The 15,982-nt window shown below is 47.1% G+C and overlaps 1 protein-coding gene and 1 long non-coding RNA gene across 5 annotated transcripts in view; one reads left to right on the forward strand and one right to left on the reverse strand.

The window, feature by feature from the left end:
- TLK2 (tousled like kinase 2) overlaps positions 1 to 15,982 on the forward strand; it is a 63,102-nt gene that overhangs the window by 2,121 nt on the left and 44,999 nt on the right. The window lies entirely within an intron of this gene.
- On the reverse strand, positions 11,993 to 15,600 carry LOC128940349 (uncharacterized). The gene is made up of 4 exons (XR_008483288.1): positions 14,598 to 15,600; positions 14,378 to 14,490; positions 13,092 to 13,167; positions 11,993 to 12,649 (listed from the first exon to the last, which is right to left on the reverse strand). It is a non-coding gene; the product is annotated as an uncharacterized LOC128940349 (long non-coding RNA).

The raw sequence follows: 15,982 nt of genomic DNA on the forward strand, positions 1-15,982 counted from the left end.
AGAAAGAGGGCACCCATTGGCTGGCTCAGCTGCAGCACTGCTGTCCGTGCATCCTATCACCCAATCAGCTTCCTGCGCATACACTGTCCACACATTCCTTCAGCCAATCAGCTTTCCGCTCTTACCTGGCCATGCGTTCCTTCAGCCAGTCAGCTTCCCACTCACACACTGTCCACATGTTCCTCCAGCCAATCACAACCTCAGTCCCAGCTTGTGTCTCTCCTCACTCATAGCTGCCTCTCAGCTCTCAACCAACTTCTGCCATCCAGCCTGCAGCTGTGCCTTTCCCACAGGGCCTTCTGGTGAGCATAACCTGAGCAACTTTAACAATTATACCCCCATATCCCACATCTCCCTGCCTGTTTTGTTTTTTTTTTTTATTAGGCAACAAAAACCTACAAGAAAAAACCTAAAAAACTCCTAAAACATTATTAACAGTGACAACAATAATAACTATAAAAGCTTTTCAAAAACTATAACATGCTTATAACATAGCAACTATATGCACATGGAATCAGAATGGTGCAACAAGAGGTGGCACACACCGTAATGGAATCCACTCTACGTGGTGGCCTGTGGAGACAGAGGCTTAACCTCTTCCCCATGTCATTAAGTCCAGGGGTCCTTTCCGTTGTCCAGTTAATTTACCATTAAATTTTATTTTACCAAAGTCCTTCATCATTGCTGGAGATTTTAGATGAGTCTTTGTGTTGAAGGAATACTGTCTCTCAGATGCAGTTTGTCCCATCTCATCCCAATTTAAAAAAATTCAGGACATATAAGGCTTTAGGTAGTCTGCCATGAGGGCACCTCAGCTCCCCCTCTTCCACACTGAGGACAATCTCTAGGTGGTATTTTTATCCCATCCCTTTGTAAATCCTTTTTAAAATGACCCATTGAACTGCATTTAAAACAACCCCCCACCAACGTGTCCAAAATCTGGAGGTGTGTGGCTAAAGCTGCTGCTTGAGAGTTAGTATTATAAGCAGTAGTTCCCACATTTTGGCATGTTCTAACCATATCTGCTATGTCACAAGTCTGCGAGTTGCGAACAGCGAGCAATGCCTTTCTTAGGCATATCTTCATGAACGAAGAATATCTTCATTCACATTTGTGAAAGCAAGCTGCCGCAACAGAATAACTCTGGCTTCATTATTATCAACTTGCCAGGAGAGCGTGGCTTGTAGTCTGTCGAGGAGCTACACAAACGACTCCTCCAGACCTGTAAAATCTTAACAAATGACATGTTGGAATTGATACCTGTCCCTGGGAGTCACCACAGTGCTTGCAAAGCTAGGTGGGTGATGATATCATACACGGGTAGCCTGCCTGTGCTGTAGGGACTGCAAAAGCACCCTCCCTGGTCAGCTGCAATGACAATTGGTGGATTTCTGTCTCACAGCGTTTCTGCCTGTGTTGTACACAGCTCTCAGTAATTGGTTAGCCAGACTGCAAACTGCGCTGCTGTTAGAATAATTTTCTTTATGCTTTTCTAGTCATTAGGTATGAGGACAAACACAGTCCTGATAGACTCTAGGTAGCTTAGGTCATGATGGGAAGATATGCCACTTTCTTTTACTAGCGTCCTCAGTTCTCTCATTACTTTATAGTCTAGCTCTTGGTACGCCAGTGTTCTTTCAACACATACATTACTGAGCAGGCTATAACAACCGCCAAGTCACCCTCCTTCATGGTGGCTTCCCTGCATTTCTGCCAATGCTGGACTACTGCGTTGCCATTTTGGGCAGGGAGAGAGCCTGCACCCATGTGTGGCACCAGAACTCCACACTGAGGCGATCAACTATACAAGGATTTCCATCAGGGTAAGGCAATTGCATGGGGCTTGGGTAATCTCGGGGTAAGGCAATTCTGCAGAGTATGGTTAACCTCAGGGTTGTGTATGGGATCTGGTGGCACTGAGGGTTCATAGAAATTAATTTTTGAAGCCACATAATGGCTGCCACTCACAATTTACTTTAATGGCCACCATGATTGTGCCCCATGTGGCCAGGTGCCCACAAGTTTCAGCATAGCGGCCTTTGGTAGTATCAAAAGGTCTCTGCCCCATCACGTGCCGGTCTGATGAAAGGGGTCCGTTAAAGGGAAAGTCTTTAACATGACTAGACACCCAGTCCAGCAGGATGCTCAGTTTCACATCAGCCATATTAATAGATTGCTGATGTAGGAGCCGCCATACCTGGTCCAAGCTCCTGCTTTGTTCCAGGGATATTCCACCTCCAATATTCTTTCCACGGATACAGCGTTGAGTCCCAATCGCAGGGGTTGATCGGCATGTGTGCCAGAATGGCCGCGCCCTACCTCTGCCGCAGGCAAGCAGGATCACAGTTCGGCCACTGGCTGGGATCCAGACCACCAGAAGCAGCCGATAAATGTGGACCCAACGCCAAAGGATCGGGGCAAAGGAAAAAAGGATGGACTCTGCTTGCTCCTTCGAGCTGCTTTATTTCTTCCCCGTGCAGAAGCGGTGCCAGGGTGGCGCCGCGTGGAATCAGCAGCGCAGCACAGGAGTTGTTCTTTCCTGCGGCAGGAGCAGCACCAAAGCCTGGCGGGTGACATAACACTCATGGGCAGTGGCAGCGGTGGGTGGCGGCGGCCACGGCAGTGATCTCTCCCACGGCAGGAGCGGGGCAGCTGATGCCACACGGGTGGTGTTCGTTCTTGCGGCGGAGAGCGGTGCTGGCTGCAGAGAGCTGCCCCATGAGGCTGCCGGTGGAGCGCAGGTGGAGCACAGAACCCACGCGGCTCAAAGAGGGTGCAGTGGCAAAGAGTGGGGAAACAGAGATAAACAATGTCTTTTGTGGGGAGATGGGGGTGGAATCCTGGGAGGGGACTGTCTGCCTAGGTAGGAGGGGTCTGAGGGGACAAATGTAAACATAGCCTAGTGCGGGAAAGTCAGAGACCAATGGCAGAAAGGAAAATTGTAACTGACAGCGAATTCTCTAGATAAAGGGCTGTAACAAGTCATGACAGACGATCTACAGGGGCAGGATTTTTGAGGATAAACAGAGAAAAATCTGGAATTATAACTGCCACAGCAAGACGGGGGCAAACAACCCCAGACAGAGATGAAACATACTCCTCAAACCCCCACTGCTATAGGCAGGGAGAGACCAATATCTTCAAACCCCCACTGCCACATGGGTATACTCACCTATGCTAGGTGAGGTGCATGCACCTTTGATTCTTGAATTCTTTCCCAAACTTTCCTGGATCCTTTTCGTTGGATCCCTCCCAGACTCTTCCCAGCCGGCCCATCCCTTGGCCCAGTGGGAGCTGCTACCAGAGCAACAGCACACACCCTGCTCCACTTTAAAGGTCCTGATTCAGGCCAGCCATTCTGTAGCGATGGGGAACAAAGTGACAAGGACCTCCTTATGCATCCAAAGGAGATTGCTTTATGGTAGAAATCGCCCTTTTTTATACCTTTAATCTCCACCTGACATAACTGAAACCAAACCCAGGCCTAACAGAACTTAACAGAAAGAGAGCACCCATTGGCTAGCTCAGCTGCAGCACTGCTGTCCACACATCCTATCACCCAATCAGCTTCCTGCACCTACACTGTACGCACATCCTATCACCCAATCAGCTTCCTGCACATACACTGTCCACACATTCTTTCAGCCAATCAGCTTCCTGCTCATACCCTGTCCTCATGTTCCTTCAGCCAATCAGCTTCCTGCAGATACACTGCCTGTGCGTTCCTCCAGCCAATCACAACCTCACTCTGAGCTGTCACTCAGCTGACTCTCTCCTCACTCATAGCTGCCTCTCCCCCCTCAACCGACTGCCACGCGTCCGACCTGCAGCTGTGCCTTTCCCACAGGGCCTTCTGGTGAGCATAACCTGAGCAACTTCAGCAGTTTAACAGTTACAACCTCATATCCCACAAAAAACCTCATGTGAGCCTGGGCCACCCTTAGGGAACTACAGTTTTCTCCTGTTACAAGTCTCACTAGTGCCTGCCCTTGAGTTGAAGAAGAAAAAGCCTTGGCTGGTATTTCTTGCCTTATTTTAGTACATGAAGCATCAAGATGTGTTGTGTGTGTCCTGCTGGCTGGAGCACAGTTCCCCTGTATTTTGTTTGCCAGACACTTGTATTTGGAGCTTGACATTTTCACCTCTAGAGCCACATAGATTATGAAATAACTGCTATCTTGAACCAGAGGAGAGAGTCTGTGCTAGTTTGAAAACAAACCAATGGGAGATCTCAGGTCAGAGCTACAATTTAATAGGGAAGGTAAATAAAGGCAAGAAACACAGGCTTAACCTGACAGAGTCAGGATACAACCTGACACCCTGTTGGTCGTGGTGGTGATAGTCCCGTTAAATGGTGACTGCAGTCCTCTTGAGGTGGCAGATGTGGTTCTGTTGAAGCAGTGATCCTGTAGAAGGGTCTGATCTTCCTCTGAAGGTCCAGTGGTGGTTATGGAGCTCTTGTCCTCTGGGAATCCAGTAGGTAAAGATTCCTATTTGGCTTCTGCCGAGCACGGGCCTGACCCACCCCAGAAGCTCTGCAGTCACTGCTGTGTTTTCATGCTAAACTTATAAAGTCTGGTTCCCTGGCAAGGCTGAGGCCTCAGTCAAGGTCTAGGCAAAACACAGCTCCAATCCTCTGGCAGCAGCTGAGCCAGCTGAAGTCTCCTCAGCTTATCCAGGTGCAGAGTCAGGCTTAGCAAGAGCCCTGTGAGCATTAGACCTGACATGACTCATGTAACTTCCTCAGTGACAGACCTCCTCTGTGTTTCTGGGTCCTCAGGCAGTTCCCTGGGGTCCTTTCCCTCTTGGTCCCTGAAGGAAGACCTCCTCCTGGGGTAGCTTTATTTCCCTGCAAGAAAAAATTATTGGGGTACACAATCAGCATAATTAGTGTGAATTAAAGTAATTTGAGAAATGCCTTATTAATTAATCATCCAAAGGCTTGTAAGCAGTGCAGGAAAATATGTTTTTAATTATAAACACAATTTATGTAAGTTGATAGACTCCCCTTTAAATTCAAATTCCTGAATGGGAGAAAATGAAGGCTTACTTGTTTGTGCTTTCAAGGCTGTATCCCAGTTGCCTGGTTTTAACTTGGACTTCAAGCAAAAACTTGCAGCCCTGTGAGCCTGGAGCCATTGAAGTTGCTCTTTGCCTTTCTTAATGCTCTTAGTTTTGCTGGAGTGTTTAAGCAGTCACTCAGCAGGGCCCATGCTGGGCAGACGTGCTTTTGTTTCCCTTCCTCTCGGTGGTGTTCAGAAAGCAACAAGTTAATGCCCTTGAATTGAGCCAGGCCTCCTACAGACAGATACTGTTTGAGCTTCCTTAACTAATCCCTGCCAGCTCCTCTCTCTCAGAAGCTGCTGTTCTCCTGCCACTCCAGGCATTGCCTCCCACACAGCTCTGCTCAAGTACCTTGGTTCTGACTTGCAGCAGCTTCTGCCATTCCTGCTTTGTGTCTGCTGAGCAGTCTGGGTTGCTCAAGCTTTCCAGCATGTTCAAAGGAAATTTCCACATTGACTTTTACCATGCTGAAAAGACAGGTTAAGTGCCACTAGTGTTTTGGGAGTTTTTTTCCCCTCTTCTTTCTTAGGAGAGTAACGTTAACTCTAAAGCCTTCCTAAGCATTTCTGCTCTGGTTTTGTTCCCAGCATTATAAAGTCTTGTGGTCTGTGGCCTACAGGCAATGCCAGTGTGGCCTGATGAACCTCCTAAGCAGAAGAGATGATTTCATAGTTTGCACATGCGCTGCCCCGGCAATCTTGGAGCCAGGCATTGTTACGCTTCGGAAAATCTGGTCCTCGGTCTTGCCAGAAGATGGTGAATTTCCTTGGAGATTCATAGAATGTTTTGACTGGAAGGGAACTTTATCATCACCTGTTGTGACACCTCACATAATCCTTTCATGTAGGGATAATGCTGTCAAGCCTGTGACTTTGATTTGGACTTGGAGGTAGTCCTTCAGAAAGGACTTTGATCCAGCTGTGGCGCTGAGGGCTCCCTTCACTGGCTCCAGTGAAGGGCAAAGAAGATTTTGCCTCCCCAGGTACATCATACTCAGAGCATTGTGGTTTCACAGACAGGCTATGAATTGGGAGGCAGGATGGAACAGGGGAGGTGATGTGAACAAGGGGCTGTGGGGTATTTCTGATGCTATCACTTCAAAATGGAGTAAATTGTAAATTCCACTGCAAACCAGAGCTTTCACCTTATCTTCCTGACAGCACAGCAAAGTGAGAACAACAGTCATCCATAGTGATTTGGATTGTTACAACAATGGTCGTCAAAAAATTCTTTTGATCGGGGTATGTGAGATCAGACACAATTATCTTCTCTCCCAAATAATTCTGCTCTGCCTTCTTTGAGTATGCCACCACTATTTCTAATCTGCAGTGAGTTCTAGAGCTCTGGGATAAAACCTGATTATTTTCAATAGAAGTGTGAGCAGAGGGAACCTCCTTGAGCACACACCAGCTGCTTTTGGCACTGCATCATAACAAAAGCTGGAAGAGCTTCTTGCTGTCATTGGCATTGGGATGAACTCTGGCTTGTCCCCACTGGATTCCCTACAGGAATTGCAGCCCCAAACTGAACTTTACTGTTTTTCCTGAGCGCTGGTGAAAGATGCACAGATTTTACTGCCTAGAAGTGGGGATGGGGCTGCAGGGATCAAGTTATTACAGGATTTGGGGACCATCCTTCCATCTCTGTAAGCACAGATGAAGGGAAACTGAGTCATGCAGTCTTTGTTCTGATCAGTCAGCAGGATCTGATGTCAGTCAGAGAAGTGCCACCATTTTTGGTTTATTGCCATATTGGAGAAAATAAATCCGTGAGAGAGAATGCCACAATCAGGACCATTTTTGCTATTGTTACTATTTCTCTTCCTTGATGGGGGTGCCTGGCACACATTCTTGAGTGTAGTGTCCCTAGACACTGACTTCAACAGAAGTTCTGAATATAACTGTGTTTCAGGGCAATTACCAGAAAATTGTTTCAGAAATTACCAGGAAAATGATGATTAGGAGGAATTTTTTAAGGACCCTTCTGCAAAGTGAGGTGCTCTGGAGCAAAGGAGTTGTCAGCTCTGTGCTTAACCAGCAAAGCTCTGGAGTTTGTGCTTTTAGCTCTTGCTGAAGGCCATAAGTTCCTGTGTGTGGCTGCCTGGCTGAATAGGAGCTTGTGTTGCTTAAAAAGTGGGACACATTGCAGGAAATTACCTTTGTAGGCAGCCCTGAGTGCTAATCTGAACTAAATAGGATACAGCATGAGTCAGAAGAGCATGAGCCAGGCCTGGACACTTGGCTGGAACACAGGCAGGGAAAGGCAAGGGAATCTGAGCCATGTGTGCTTCTGCTTTTCCCTCCTGCCCAGGGATTGTATGGCATGGCAGTTTTCATGCCAGTGAAGGCTTTTATTCTTGGTCTTTGACCCACAGTGGGATGAGTAGGAAATGGCAGCAGTTGGAAAGCAGTGATGGCAAAGCTCACTGGCAAGTCTTACATGTCAGCACCTGCCAGCAGCTCCCAGCCTGCTGGCAGTCTCCAGGAAAGAAGAAAATCCTGGTGAGATTTGGACCCTGCTGTTCTAAACTGTGTTAAACCTAAAAAGCCTTCACTGCAAGTACAAACATAGCATGGGATCAGCATCTTGATTTTGGGGTGGAGCGTGACTGCTGTATTCAGGTTATCTTTGGATAAGGACACTCATAGCTCTTGTAATTTCATGTTATGTGGAAGTTAGGGAGTTCTGGGGGATTGCCAAATCTTTGGAATATGAAACTTACTTTCAGCTCCTGGGAAGTGGGAAGCTGCTGTTGATAGTCCGTGGTTGCACGGGCCAGGCACACACCTCTGTGCTGTGTGTGGAACACGAGGGGATCTGCTCAGGTGTAACGAGAGAGGTGCCACCTTTCCCTGGGGTCACTGGATGTGGCTTTCCTCATTTGGAGATTAAATTGCCTGATCTCCCCTCAGACTCCTTCATTCCTGGGACCAAGCTCAAGGCATGCTGCATATCCCCCTCACCTGGGGAGCAGTACCTGGTATTACAGAGTACCTCACTGCACTCTGTAATTACACAGTCACATAGCTTTTTCCACATTCGGTGCCAATAGTGGATGTGAAGAGGTCAATGGAGGTTACGCAGAAAATTAAATCTTGACTTTTCCACAACTGCAAGTGACTTCTTCCCTACTGAGATGAGCCTCATTAGGAAGGTTGGAATGTATTTGCAGACATTCACAAAGAGGCTGAATATACTTAGAAAAAAGTGTGTGCAGTAACTCTGGCTTTACAATAGGATGTTGTTTGGATTTTCCTCTTACACTAATCGTAGAGCAGTTTGTCTAAATAAGGCTTTACAAAGCCCTGTAAGGTAGAATGTTGTTATGTGTAACAGCTGCGGCATAGACTCAGACCGGCAAGGAATCAGAATCATTTATTCAAAGAAACAAGATGGTTTTATAGACTTCTTCAAGACACAGTATTTCCTTATACGGTAATTCTCACTAAGCGACCTATCACCCATCACCACGTCAGCAACGCGCTTTCTTAAAATCCTTCTGTGGGGTGGCCACGGCTGTTCACCCATCTGTCAGCTTCTGGCAGCTCCTCTGTGCAGGGCTCTGCCACGTGGCACCTCCTGCCCCAAGGTCAGGCAGAGACAAGCCTCTCTGTGCTGCCATGCGCTTCTTTGTGCTCCCATGTGCTCCTGCAGGTGTGTGCCACGGCCTGCAGCTCAGCTCCATCCTGTCTCTGACCACAATTCCCTCTTTTTTGTTTTATACAAACAAGAATCACTATACGAAACACTCCCAACATTAGAACATTCCAACATTGGCCCACAACCCAATCCAAACAAGCTCCATTCCTCTTGTTCTCTCAGCTTCCCCACAAGCTGATGATAAAGCCAGAACAACCAAGGCTGGTGGAATCACTCTTGCAGGTACCCATCGTGGACTGGAATCTGTGAAAACACAAGCATAACTTTGTCCCCAGGTTATCAATGGAAAGAGTCCTTCCCATTTTCTACTTTCAAGATTCTTAGTAAGTCTGAGTGAGCTTGTGATTCACAAAAATGTTGTTAGACTGCAGTTAGGTCATTCTGAATGTGATTGTAAAAATTAAGAACATGTAAGGCCTTTGTGGGGAATATAGCCCATCCCCACACTCCCTCTTTTTTGTTTTAACAACTATAACATGAACATGTTTCAACCCAGTAAAATAGTGCATCTAAAAAACAACAAGCACTACTGAGCAAAAATAAGCCAGATAATACCTTTAACTGCCTAAATACTTTACCATCACCCACAGTCTGCCATCGCTGGAGAGCCCTGTTGCTGTTGATCTCATTTCAGAGAGACAAGACACACTCTTTTAAGATGTGAAAAAATCTACCACTTCATTTTATATATCCCTTTATATAGTTTTACAAACCCTCCCATGTCTCTCCCCTATTGGTCAGTAATAAGCTGTTACTCCATAGGAATTGGTCAGTCTTGAACAAGGTGTCTACGTGCAAGAAAGGGTTGTTTGTGAGATATTGTTTTATTCTTTTGCTGAGACGGTTGGGATTGTTGAAACAAGAAAGCAGTCCTAATCTGTAGAATTCTTTTGCAGGGAAACAAGTTGGTTTTTGCCATTACAGGCTTCTGTTTTCATGAAGAGCTGTTAGCTTTCTCACACCTATGTCAGACCAAGGTAGGATTCAGCCTGCAAGGCCTTATACAGGCCTGCTGTTTGCCACCACAGAGACCCATTTCACAGTGAAGACCTGGAAAACTTTTCCTGGACAAGGTTTCTAAGTTTGCCTCAAACGGGAGTCCAGCTTTTATAAGACCAAATCAGCAAGTCAAAATGAATTGATTACATTTCTAGTGCAAAAACACTTGGGTCTGATGGTATATTTCCCTAACCAGCCAGGGCCAGGGCTAGGCCAGGGCCCAAGCCTTGACTGGAAGGGTTTCCCCAAGATATGTACAAGAAAACCTTTATTAATGTAACCAAAAGAATGCATATAAGTAACATTAAATAATTATCTCACAACTAAATGCCTTCCTAAAAACTCTATGTATTAATGCTCTCTGGATCCAGAAATATACTACCATCACCCAGTTAACCTTTAATCTAATTAACAGTCATGTTAAAACCTACAGCTTAGCGAAACTATAAAGTTAGTTCTTAACACCAGCAAAAAAATACTTAAAAACACAGGAGCATCCATAACAAAAAGCAATTAGAACAATCCAGGGGGTCACAAGGTAGTGTGGTAAAAAAGCAGTCTTTAAGATAGGCTCCAGGATTGTGGCAACATTCTGAGTAACAAAACCAGGACAGTTTCACAGACCAGCAGCAGGAGCTTTATCCCAGGCTTGCAGCCACCCCTGCAGAAGGTGGCGGCCCAGTCCCCCTGGGCAACCCCCGCCTTGTGCAGGGAGCAGGGATGTGGCACTGCACCTGCCAGTGCCACCAGGCTCCTTGGGCCCCCTTCTTACTGCCCACATGCAGAGAGCTGCTCACATCCCACCAGCCCTGCTCCGTCACCAGCGCAGCGTTTGCCGCCATCCCCTGGCTGTGCCATGTGCCCGCCAGCATGGCACAGCCCTGCCATGTGCTTGCCAGCATGGCATAGCCCTGCCATGTGCCCGCCACCATGTGCTTGGCGCCTTGCGCTCACCACCACGGCTACAGCGCTGTGCCCCTGCAGCTGCCCATGCCCTCCCACTGCTGCTGCTGCTGCCACACTCTTGCAGAGGGCACACAGAGAGGGAACACAGTACCGTGAATGGCACACAGAGAGGGAGCACGGTACCGTGAATGGCACACAGAGGGAACACGGTACCGTGAATGGCACACAGAGAGGGAACAGGTACCGTGAATGGCACACAGAGAGAGAGCACAGTACAGTGAATGGCACACAGAGAGGGAACACAGTACCGTGAATGGCACACAGAGAGGGAACACAGTACCGTGAATGGCACACAGAGAGGGAACACGGTACCGTGAATGGCACACAGAGTGGGAACAGGTACTGTGAATGGCCCACCTGGCTCCAGCTGCTCACCACAACATGGCTCCACCTGATGGCACAGGGCAGAGCAAGCACTTCTAGGATACCATCAGGGTCCCCTCCGGGATCAAATGGTTGGGGAACCAGAAGCCATCTCCTGGTTCTCCTCCATCAGCCCCAACAGACTTAGGGTCATTTGCTGACAGTGCAGAAGGGGTCAGCACGGCTCCTGCAGTGGCACAAGTGCCCTTCATTGTCCAGTCTGCGGGTGCCGCATGCACCATGAGTGCCTGCACACTGTCCACCACGGACACAAAAGCTTTGTCAGTGCTGCATTGACTTGCATAACTCTGTCCCACAGTGCGTGCCCAAACGTGTCCCATGTCTGAGGGTCAAAAATATTGGTGTTATCTAAAGTTGAATCCTAGTCTTTTGTCCAAATCTGTGGATTCAACTTTCCTGACACGCTTTTTAAAAATCTCTTCTAATGTCTCTGCAGCGTTCTGTTCATCCCCCATTGTTCTCAGCTGCTACCTTTTCTTGCAGAAAAGTTGATTGGCACCACGAGCTTCATTTCAGCTCCCAAGTTTCGTTTGAGCTCCCAGGCTTCATTTCAGCCACCTGTAAAGTTCAGCCGAGCGTTGCTACCGGTGCAACCACTTGTTGCCTATCAAGTCCCAATTTGGGATGCCATTAACAACTGAGGCACGGACTCAGACCGGCAAGGAATCAGAATCATTTATTCAAAGAAACAAGATGGTTTTATAGACTTCTTCAAGACACAGTATTTCCTTATACGGTAATTCTCACTAAGCGACCTATCACTTATCACCACGTCAGCAACGCGCTTTCTTAAAATCCTTCTGTGGGGTGGTCACGGCTGTTCACCCATCTGTCAGCTTCTGGCAGCTCCTCTGTGCAGGGCTCTGCCACGTGGCACCTCCTGCCCCAAGGTCAGGCAGAGACAAGCCTCTCTGTGCTGCCATGCGCTTCTTTGCACTCCTGCAGGTGCGTGCCACGGCCTGCAGCTCAGCTCCATCCTGTCTCTGACCACTGTTTTGCCCATTTTATGCAGGAGAAAGAAAAGCAGGGGGCAATCCCTGTTGAGAATAAAGTCCTCTTATATTCTGGGAATCCAAGAGTGAGCAAGGACAGGGAAGGACTTGCTGGCACCTTCAGGAGGATCACATTGTTCCAAATGCTTGCAGAACCAGCGAACGTTTCCAGCAGTGTGTGCTTTGGGATCACAGAGATCTTCCTTTCCTACCTGCAATGCTTGTTTCCCCTCAGCTGGGCCACGGCAGCTGTGCAGTTGCAGGTGGCTGCACAATTCCAGGTGCCTGCCCACAGCCACGTTCCTCCTCCAGCAGCAGGACACACAGTGCCTTGGATCAGGGCTCTGGGCATGGCTTGCTGCTCCTGTGAAGGCAGAGTGACCTGGATGCCTTCCTACTGGGTTTGGGTATCAAAGCCTCCCTAATGGGATACCTGAAGGTATAGAGAGAGGGAGGGGCAGGAACAACCTCAGAGATAAACTCCATTGTGTAGGAGGGTGGAGATTCTGGAATGGCCTCAGGAAGGAATCAGGCATTGACCTGTTATCTTTGAGGCGCTCAAATCTCAAATATCAATTGTCTCCCTAAGGAAAATGAGGAAAGACACTACTAATGTTCCTAGAGTGGCAAAGCCCTATCCTTAGTAGACAAGAATCCATACAAGGGCAACATGTTTTGAATGGACATGTTTTGAATGCCCCAAGCCTAGAAAAATCTTCACTGGCAGCTCATGCCTCATTAGGTCTAACAATATCTGCTGTGCAGACAAGGGTAGGCCTCTTCAGGATGTGATACCTGGAGGTGACATCATCCATGGTGCTAAAATCTTCAAAACCCTGTTGAGTGTTGTACTCTTGTGAGTTTTGGTTGTTTTTTATTTTCCCCAGTGCTATAAAATTTTTGGATTTGAGATCACTTATGCCAGCTTTTATGTTTTAAATATTCGGGCTATTTGTTGTTTTTCTCCAGTCCCCAGCTGCCTGTGTCCTAGTATCACTGAGGACTCTCAGCTCTTCTGTTGTGTACCTTATATCAGTAGATTTCCAGACCTTATGGCAGTACAGAAATGCTTGGGAAAATGCAGTTAGTGTATTACACAAGCCTTGCAAGCAGAGACAAAGCAAAGTCACCAAAAACACATTAAAAATATCAGAATCTTTACTTCTGACATTTTATCTTTTCAAAATTGAAGGCAGAAGGAACTTGTTATATGCTCTGTTAAAATCTCTATAAAATCTTACCCAACTTTGGTCTAATCTGTCCTGTGGGTTAGCAGAAAAGCTGTGGTGGGAAGGCAGGGCTTGCTGCTGTTTTGCTGAGTGTGCTGTGCTTGTGGAGGGGAGCTCCAAGCTCCAGTGAGAAATAAGATGGCTGTGGCAGCTGAGTGGTTTTTCAGAACATGATACAAGTGCTGTGTACTAAGCATATGACTGACATCCAGGGAGGCTGAGACAAGAAGAGGAGAGCTACCACAGTAATGTAGTCAGAGGCATTAACACTGGGTGATGGCAGACCTGGAGAGCAGGATGTGGACAGGAGAGATCTGGCAGAGCCGATGCTGGCAGAGAGCTGGCTTGTCCCCATGGATGAGATAATATTTGGTCAGCCATGTGCATACTCTGTTGCTCATAACGAGCTCCTCTGAAAGGACCAGAGCTTAGGGGCTCTTAAAAAGTTAATGAGAAAAAGGGAAAACAGAATAGTTTCATACATCACTCAGGTGTGGGCTGGAAGGAGGAGTTTTCCTGCATGAGAATTCTTGGAGGTCCAAATAGTTTCTTCTCTTGCTGGACCAGAATGTGAAACACTCAGAAATTGCTCCCTAACTGTAATATGATGGGAGAAATCAAGTCGAGGTCAATAAAATCTTGATTTCTAAACTTACATTGTTTTAGTTTTGAGGCTTTATAAGCTTTTAGAAGTAGTATCTTAGAAGTTGAAATTAGAATTTTTAATTGAATCAGAAAATTTCCTGTACAAAATGGTGAACTATTCACATATTCCAGCCACTTTGAAGAGCAAACCTTTCCCTGTAAGAACAGAAATAAGCTGACGTTTTCTGACCAGAAGCACCTTCCGAGAAGTTGGCTTTCCTTATTGAAAAAACAACAACAACAAAAAACCACCCAAAAAGCCAAACAAACAAACAAACAAAAAACCCCTCAAAACAAAAAATCCACTAACATAAAACAAACAAAAACACTCCACCAATTCTCTGCTGAGTCCAAACCTGGGGGATCAGCTCCCAGGAGACAATATGTCATAAAAAGTAGTCCAAGTGTGATGTGTCAACACTGATAATTATATTTTACCTGAGAGACGTTTGCTGTTCCAGTGAGCCCAATCTCATGTGTGCTGGCACATCACAGTTGGAAGTGTTGTACCAGGCTGGGCTGTGCAGTGCATCTCTGTTCAGAGCTATGTCCTGATGAAGTGTAGGAGGAAAAAGTTCTGAGATCACTGGGAAATTTATCCAGTAACTTCCTTCCTACTGTTATCTGACAAACTTTTCTAAAAATCCCTTGTACCTACCTGTACTCTGCTGACAGCAAGTGGGATCCTTAAAGGCTGCTCTGAAATTCCTGCTTACAGCCAGAAATACAGTTACAACTTGTTGATTCCTTCCCTCTCTGTGCCACAAAGGGACCAGCTGCCATGTCTGGTGTGAGGTGCAATTTTGGCATCTTGGAAAGGAAGTTGAAGCTGGAAGTGTTGCTCTGAGAAGCTCTTCAGAGGATGAAGGTGGAGAGGACCATAGTTCAGTGTGCAGCAGAGGAGTGTCAGGAAGGATATGACTGCAGCGAGGGTGAGCTTCTGGACATGCAGGAGCAGAGCTGAGGTAGCAGAGCACTTGGACTGCAAAACACAAGGGCTGCCTTTAAAGGATGTGCTGAAGGGGATGTGCCCCAGTCCCGAATTTGGGAGTGAGGAGAGAAACCCCAGTTATTTCAGAGGAATGCAGGGCAGGAGAGGGGGAGTCACAGGAGGAGGACAGTGCAACCTGAGTTCATCTGTTCCTTATCAGATGTCACCACCTTCTGTTCTGGCCTGACCCGGCAGAGCCCAGGGCTGTTGCCATGGGTCCTGTGACAGGCCTGGAACTCGGTGGTGCATCAAGGGATGTCTAGAAAAACATTCCTGGCTGCAGTGGATTCTCCAGGAGGCTCTCCCTGGGAATTTGGCCCTGCTGGAGGGAAGGAGAAGAGGGGCATTGGTCTGTGATTTCACTGAAAATGACAGTGAGCAAATGACCATCAGGAAATGACAGAGGTTGTGGCTGCTCCATCCCTGAAAGTGTAAAAGAACAGGTTGGATGGGGCTCAGAGCAACCTGGTCTGGTGGGAGATGTCCCTGTCCGTGGTAGAGCGTGGGACAGGACCTTTGGGGACCTTTCCAACATAAACCATTCTATGATTCTGTGACAGCAAAAGTTTCTTCTGGTGGCCTACATGGAAATACTGATGGCATTGTGATACCTGGCAAGGCAGTCCCTAGCAATGTATGGAGAAGGAGGAGGAAGTGCTCCATCAAGCACTGTCAAAAAAGCACAGGAAAAATTAGACCAAAATGATCCCCTATAACCTCTAAAACACAAAGGTGGGGGACAGTACCATAGATTGCTTGCTGCTGGTGTCCAATTCTGGTGTCCACTCTGAGAGGGTGAACTGCTCCCTTTGGAGTTGGAGGGGTTTCTTAGAGCAGGAGTCCAGAAGAGCTAGAGGGTTCAGTAAGTCAGTCCCTTTATTAGGTGTAACAGCTTCCACAACTCCTCTTCTCTCCACCCAAAATCAAACTGAAATGCACTAATGAAATTTAAACCTCCTTGAACAATGTTCACTGCAAGTGGTCCTAATTAATGTTCCCTAAATGGCTGTAATTAGCTACCAGCTGATGGAATATTTACTCCAGGATTTTTT

Source organism: Melozone crissalis, unplaced genomic scaffold (assembly GCF_028551555.1).
Source record: "Melozone crissalis strain CALT ecotype California unplaced genomic scaffold, PUWL_Pcris_2 ptg000032l_1, whole genome shotgun sequence".
Classification (NCBI taxonomy): domain Eukaryota; kingdom Metazoa; phylum Chordata; class Aves; order Passeriformes; family Passerellidae; genus Melozone; species Melozone crissalis.